Source organism: Symphalangus syndactylus, chromosome 10, assembly GCF_028878055.3.
Source record: "Symphalangus syndactylus isolate Jambi chromosome 10, NHGRI_mSymSyn1-v2.1_pri, whole genome shotgun sequence".
NCBI classification, from domain to species: Eukaryota; Metazoa; Chordata; class Mammalia; order Primates; family Hylobatidae; genus Symphalangus; species Symphalangus syndactylus.
This window is the reverse complement of record NC_072432.2, coordinates 5,496,964-5,504,533: the sequence shown is the minus strand read 5'-3', so window position 1 is coordinate 5,504,533 and position 7,570 is coordinate 5,496,964. Positions and strand designations below refer to the sequence as shown.

At 56.8% G+C, this 7,570-nt stretch overlaps 1 pseudogene; it reads left to right on the top strand.

Annotated features, from left to right (window-relative positions):
• Nucleotides 1–1,642: 1,642 nt before the first annotated feature.
• Nucleotides 1,643–7,570, top strand: LOC129491948 (interleukin-9 receptor-like; annotated as a pseudogene).

Genomic DNA, 7,570 nt, shown 5'->3' with positions numbered 1-7,570 from the left:
CAAGCCATTTGCTCCTGGGTTAGCTTGTGGCTGGCCTGGCCTGATTCTACACAGATGTGGGTGTTTCTCCACTGTTAGGGCAGCGGTCATCCATCCTGGGGCCTGGGCCAGCTCTCAGCTGTGGCTGTTGTGCCTGTGCTTCCCCCAGGTCCTGGTGGTGACTCCAATCCTGCCCTCAGATGTCCCAAGAGCAGGCTGACTGTCTTCCCCATTCCCACCTTTTCAGTAGCTGCTGCAAGAAGGGACAGACACTGCTGCAGAGAACTTGCCACGGTGTTTCATGCAGTGGCTGTTGGGGCCAGGCTGCACGCTCCGTTCCAGGGAAAAGTGAGGATTCCTGATCATTGGTCTTAACAGGGGACTGTCCAGTGGGTACCTGGATAGGCTGCCAGGACTGGGGTGGAGTTGGGTTAGAGTAGTGCCTGCTGCCCGTTGAGGGTGTGTGGGTTCCTTAAGGGTGTGCATGTTGTAGTCTGCGTGCATGTCTGGTTTTTTCTCCTCCTTATCACTAATCAGTCTTGTGTAACCAGGTTGGCCCTGCTTCCTGCCTACAGGCTATGGGTGTATTACTGGAGCTGCAAATGGGATGATGGGGCACCAGCAGCTTTCCCACACCCAAGAGCTTCCTGACACCCAGCCCCTTATCTCCAGCCAACCTCTGGCTCCTCCAGGGATCCTGGGACTCAGGCTCACACTCCAGCATGGGGGGCTTTGCCCTTCTGGTGGTACTCTCCTTTGGAGGCACTTTGGAACAGGGGTGCAACAGAGTTAAGGCAGTGCCATCTGTTGCATGGATACCCCGCTGCCACTCTCGTCCACCTTCCTGGGGCAAAATCCTGGAATGGATCTTTATTTCAGAAGACAAAAGGGAGAGAGAATGCATAGAGGCCGGGAGCAGTGGCTCATGCCTGTAATCCCAGCACTTTGGGAGGCCAAGGCGGGCGGATCACTTGAGGTCAGGAGTTCAAGACCAGCCTGGCCAACATAGGGAAACCCTATCTCTACTAAAAAAAAAAAAAAAATTGGCTTGTTGTGGCAGTGGGAGCCTGTAATCCCAGCTACTCGGGAGGCTGAGGTAGGAGAATCGCTTGAACCCAGGAGTCGGAAGTTGAGTTGCAGTTAACCAAGATCACACTACTGCACTCCAGCCTGGGCAACAGAGGGAGACTCTGTCTAAAAAAAAAAAAAAAAAAAAAAGTGCATAGAAGTTGTCTGTGTGACCCTGGGCAAGTCATTTCCCTTCCTTCCCTCCTTGGGACTCAGCTCCTTGCCTGTGAACGGGGACAGTGCTTCTCCCTTACAGAGCTGTTGTGAGAATTAAAGCAGAAAATGCACCTGTAGTGGTTGTTGGTAGTGAGTTGTTCCCCCAATCCTGACTCCCCTGCAGGATGAGGCCTGGGCCCAGGGACAGGGGATGGACTGGCAGAGGATGCCTGTCCTAGAGAGGAGCCTTCTTTGCAGATGTGGAGACTTAGCTAAGTCAGAGTCCGAGATCTAAGTTGGAGGGTGCATCTTACACCCTGCAGCCAGGAGTCTGCAGCTGGGTCAAATGGCCTTTCTGAGCTTCAGTTCCTTATCGGTAAAGCCTGGGCAGTGGTGCCCAGTGTCTTTCACAGGACACCATGTGAGTGCAGATGGAGACCCACTGAGCAATCTGCTGGGGAGCAATTCATGGGGAGCACCCCTCCAGAGAGGGATGGCTCGCACGGGGCCCTCAGAGCAGTCCCTTGCAGGCTGGACCTTGGAGAGTGAGGCCCTGAGGCGAGACATGGGCACCTGGCTCCTGGCCTGCACCTGTGTCTGCTTGGGAGTCTCTGTCTCAGGGGATGGACGAGGTGAGGGCTGGGCACTAGTGTCTGTATGAGGTGGGTGGAGAACTAGGGTATGTTTGGGGGACTGGGTTGTCCAATGTCGGGCCCCTAGGGAAAGGTTTGGCCCAAACTGTGCTGGGGCATGTCCTCTCGGGGTCAGCCTGGACCTCAGTCTCTATTCTCCCTACCTTTACCTCCCCACCTTCAGTCCCTGGACCCACCCTAGTCTCCCTTCCTTCACCCTCTTGACGCCTCTCTGGGTCTTACTTGCCCATGTACCACGGGCCAGAGCCCATCACTTCCCAGGCCTCCCAGTGCTTCCCTGGACAGATTCTGGGATCATTCACTGGTGACTGCCCTGCTAGGGTGTCAGCTGTCAGATCCTCCCCAATCCCCCAACTCAGCTCTGCCCTGAAGCACTCACGGTGGGCTCCCAACCGTCACTGTCTCCAGGGCCAAGGGCTGGAAACTTCACCTGCCTCACCAACGACATTCTCAGGATCGATTGCCACTGGTCTGCCCCAGAGCTGGGCCAGGGCTCCAGCCCTGGGCTCCTCTTCACTAGGTGAGGGTGGAGGGCCATGCCCACCTGGACAGGGATGAGGGTGAGATCCCCAGGATGGCAGCAGCTACACCAGGACAGTGTAGCAGCCCCGTGGTGCTGACACTTGCCCTTTCTAGCAACCAGGCTCCTGGTGGCACACATAAGTGCATCTTGTGGGGCAGTGAGTGCACTGTAGTGCTACCACCCAAGGCAGTGCTCCGGCCGTCCGACAATTTCATCATCACTTTCCACCACTGCACGTCTGGGAGGGAGCAGGTCAGCCTGGTGGAGCTGCAGTACCTGCCCTGGAGACACGGTATCATCTATAGACCTGGGGCAGGGCCCCTTGCCAAGAACATCCTGGCTGCTTGGGGGCTGAGATCAGGGCCCTGCAGCCTGTGACCCCTGTGGCCCAGTGAGTGTTCTCAGTCCCTGCCAAGTGAGATCCAGGGCTGGGGGCAGGCTTGGCCCCTGGGAAGGGAGGGCACACATGGTTACTGCAGGGGCAGGGTTTTGGCAGAAAATAAAGATGCAGGGCTGCTAGTTGGGGCAGGGGCTGGCATTTCAGTCATGTGAAATGCACTTCAGTCATACCAGGAGGGACTCCAATAAGATGCTGGGAAGAGCTTCCAGCAGCAGACTGTGAAGGAAAGTGAAAGCAAGATTTAGAAACCACCTAGTCTAGCTGCAGAGGCCAGAGGAAGTCACTGCTGTCCCGTCACCTGGGGCTTTTCTGGACCAGTCTCCCAGTGAGGTGCCTGGTCTGAGAGGGCCTTGACCATGCCCCTTGGGAATCTTTCAGACCCAGTCTTGTGTGTGCTGACTGGCACACCCAGACCCATGGGGCTTCAGCCTTACATAGATTCTCTCTGTTCCAGTGAAGCTGGACCCACTCTCTGACTTGCAGAGCAATGTCAGCTCTGGCCACTGCATCCTGCCCTGGAGGCTCAGTCCTGCCTTGGAGCTGATGACCACACTTCTCAGCTATGAGCTGGGCTTCAAGAGGCAGGAGAGGTAACACTTTGACTGGCTTCCCCTGGAGTGCTGTCTCCTGGGAGCAGCAGTCCAGGGCAGACTCCCCACTCTAAATAAGGAGATGTCAACTTGGAGTGATGAGGAGGCGAGGAACTGGAGCCAGGTGTGTGTGTGCTTTGTGTGTGTGAGTAGGGTGAGTGTGCCTGTCTCTGTGAGTGCGTGCACATAAGTGTGGTGAGTGTGCATGCATGTGTTTATGTGTGCACACATGTGTGCACTGAGGCTGCTCACAGCCCTTGGCCCTTCCTGCCCACAGGCCCTCTGATCCCACCCTGTGGGCGGCCAGGCAATACCTTTGTTGCTGTGTCTGTCTTTCTCCTGCTGACTAGCCTGACCTACCTCCTGTTCAAGCTGTTGCCCAGGTAGGTAGCTGATGTGTGTGTGTGTGTGTGCGTGTGTATACATGTGTGAGTGGGCAAGAGTGTACATGTTAGTGTGTGTGTGCAGATGTGTCACTCTGTGCATGTGAGTGTGTGGTGGGTGGGCTGTCAAGGGCCACCCTTGTGTTGTTCCTCCCCTCCCCTCTCCACTGTCTGGTCTTGGATGGGGTGGGCTTTTCCAGTCTCTACCCTGGTCCAGAAGAGGGTTCTCAAGTTGCCAGGGGAGAGAAGGGAAGGGGGATCTGAGGCAGAGGCTGAAGATAAGGGCTGCTTGGTCCCGACCAGACCCAGAGTCACTGAGATCAAGAGCCGGAGGTCCTAGTCTCCTGCCTCTGGAGGAGCTTGGTTTGTTCTTTTGCTCACATGTTCTACGAAAGGACAGTTGGGGCATCTGGTGTGCACAGGACTCTGTTCTCACCCTGGCCAATGCCTTAGAGAACAAGATGGACAAGGACCCTCCTTAAATAAACTGTCACACCTCATGCGCCATATGTCAGCTTACAAGAGGGGGTGCAGGGGCCATGTCAGGCTGCAGATGTGAAGAAGAGTGTGTGGGTAGAGGGGTGTTGGGTGGGGCTAAGCAGGAGGATGCTTGACTTCTCCTTGGAGCAAAGGAAAGTGTGAAACTGTAACATGACCTAGTTTATGTTTTGAGGAATGGATTGCTGGGACAAGGGGACATGGGGGACCTGCTGGGGGCCAATGGGGGCCAGTGGGGTGCCCACAGGGAGATGATTTGGCATGAGCCAGTGAAAGAAGTGGAGATAGAGCAAGATGGAGGGAATTGCAGGGTCTTAGGGGGAGAAATAGAGGGGATGTGTGACTGGATGAGATCTGAGTGGTGACCCCTGAGGTGGGGAAATGGGGGACATCCTTGCGGGGAGGTTGGTGAGGTCTATTTGCACCTGTTGGGTTGGAGCCCCAGGTGACATCCTTGTGGGAGGGTCAGTGGATCTTTGGCAGCAAGTCAGGTGCTCAGGGAGACACTGGGTGGGGTGGGAGCCACAGACCTTCTGCTGATGTCAAAGATGAGGTTCCTGGAGGTGCTGGCTCCCTCTGCAGGCTGAGGACCCAGCTGGTAACTCCCCACTCTGAACCCACCATTGGAGGTCATGCTGTAAAAGACGGCTGCCTCAGTATAAATCAGTTCTGTGCGGCCGTTAGGCAAAGAGGCCCAGTTGAGACCTGCCCTGAGAGTGGGTTGGGATGTGATGAGATGGGAGAGAGGCAGTGGAAGGGACGAACTGGGCGGGCTTCCTGCTGATGGAAGGAAGCTCAGCCTCTGCAGTGACCTCAGGCCACCTGGGTCCCCATAGGCCTCTGACTGGCCTCTCCTGACCTCAGGGTGAAGAGAACCTTCTACTAGAACGTGCCCTCTCCAGCGGTGGTCTTCTAGCCCCTCTACAGTGTGCACAATGGGAGCTTCCAGGTGTGTGCAGAGACCACGGCAGCGCGTCGGGGGCAGGGGGTGCCCAGAGCTCTGGCCTGCCCGAGATATTGGCTTTCATGAGGGTTGGCGGCCAGTATGGGAGCCTTGTCAGTGCTTGGAGCCTTTTTTGTATATTCAGTGTATTTCAATTTATACGCTGTGTCTCAAATGGGGAAAAACTAGCTTTATTCTCCATTACTGATTTCTTTTTGTTCTCATGTCTCCAGTTCCACTGTTGATGGAAAATGTAAATTTCTCATGACTTATCTCTGTCCCCTCTGGTTTGCAGCTGTCTGCACACACCATGTTCCTCACCTCCTCCTTCTGCGAAGGTGTCTGTCCTGTGGCCGTGGGGAAGGGTCTGTGGTGTGTGCGCTGCCCTTGGGGCTCTCACTGCCTCTGGGCTCCTGCTCTGCCTGGTCCCCTGGCCCCCACAGATCGCATGCTGGCACCACAGATGTGGAGTGGGCTCTTCACTTCCCCCTCTGTGGCCCTGTTGGGCCCCCACAGCCCAGGAACCAGTGAGCAACTTGGGGGTTGCATCAGCCCCTCCCCTCCTTGCTGGGCTGGCAGTTCATGCCCCCTGGGTGGGAGGACGGGGAGAGGGAGGGCTCCAGTGAGTGGTCTCTGGTTGTTCCCCTCAGACTCCTCACTTCGGGCAAAGGACAAGAAGCAGTGAGGGCCCCTCCCTGGGTTCTGGGCCAAGCTGACCCCTCTTCTCCAGGATCTTCCCTCCCTGTGCGTTAGGGCATCCCTGGGCCCTGTGTGGCAAGGATGTCCCCTCCACACCGCGGCTCCAACTTACTATGCAGAAAAATCCTTCTCTCTCTCAATGAGGAGCCTAGTTTTCAAGATTTTTGTCCAAATATTCAATTTGAACCATAAACTGGGCACCTGGCTCTTGGCAGAGTCTCCCCCTTTCCCCAAGGTGGTAGGTGTGACTGTTAAAAGCCTGGGCAGCCGAGTACAAGGCTGAGCAGGACACAGATCGTGACTGTCTCTTGGACTGTCATCCTGTTGCAGGTACCAGCTCTTCCCTAGAGAACAAGGGCACCTGCCAGGGGTTATTTAGACCTGCGGGTGGGGATCTGGTGCCGTAGGTTTGTCTCCATGGAGCAGTGCAGTGATGGAGGGTGTGGTGTGTGTTGTGCGTGGCATGGAGACTCCTGGTCCCACCAAGGAACAGCTTCCTTTTGGAGGCAGGGGCCTCCTGTGGCCCCACAGAAGGATCCAGGTCTGCTGGCCATAGCCCAGCACTTTGAAAGTCACCAGTCCTGACAGCAACTCGTGTGTGTGTGTGTGTCTGTGTGTGTGTGTGTGTGTGTGTGTGTGTGTGTTGGGAATGCCCAGTCTCTGTAGCTGCTGAAAGGCCTTGAGGCACATGCTGTCAGGAGTTGGCTCTGTCCCGAGCAGATATCACCATCTGTACCTTGGTTCAGGCTGCTGTGAGCACCAGGCCCTGTGCTGGGGGAGCGGTGAGGGGCCTGAAGGGACTCAGGGTCCCACGATGAGGATGGGCTGGCACGTGGAGGAAAGATAGAATGTTCAAGACACAGGCGCTGCTTGGCCTCTGGGTGTGGACTTCAGAAGGGCTTCCTGGAGGAGGAGGGAGGCTGGGCTTGCCAGAAAGGAGGCAGCTGCTCCCAGGATGAGTTCTGAACATGCTGCCTGAGCCCTTCCCTCCTCCCACACTCTGTTCCAGACTTGGATGGGGGCCCACAGGGCCGATGTGCTGCTGAGCTAGGATTGTGCTGGCACCCGACGAGGAGCCTTGGAGCCTGCGTCCAGGAGGCCACTGCACTGCTCACCTGTGGCCCCAGCGGGTCCTTGGAAATCTGTGGTCCTGGAGGAGGAGCAGGAGGGCACTGGGACCAGCCTCTAGGGGAACCTGAGCTCAGAGGATGTGCTGCCAGCAGGGTGTAAGGAGTGGAGGGCACAGCCGCTTGCCTATCTGCTACAGGAGGACTGGGCCCCCATGTCCCCCACCAGGCCAGCTCCCCCAGACTCAGAGGGCAGCAGCAACAGCAGTGACTACTGTGCCTTGAGCTGCTACGGGGGATGCCACCCCTCAGCCCTCCCAGGTAACATGCAGAGCCCTGGGCCCATCCCAGCCCTGGCCTGTGGCCTTTTCTGTGACCATCAGGGCTTGGAGACCCAGCAAGGAGGTGCCTGGGTGCTGGCTGGTCACTGCCAGAGGCCTGGGCTGCATGAGGACCTCCAGGGCACGTTGCTCCCTTCCGTCCTCAGCAAGGCTCGGTCCTGGACATTCTTGGTCCCTGACTTGCCAGATGCATCATGTCCATTTTGCGAAAATGGACTTAAGTCTCTGGAACCCTGTCTGGGACTGAACCTCCTGAGAACGGGCCCCTAG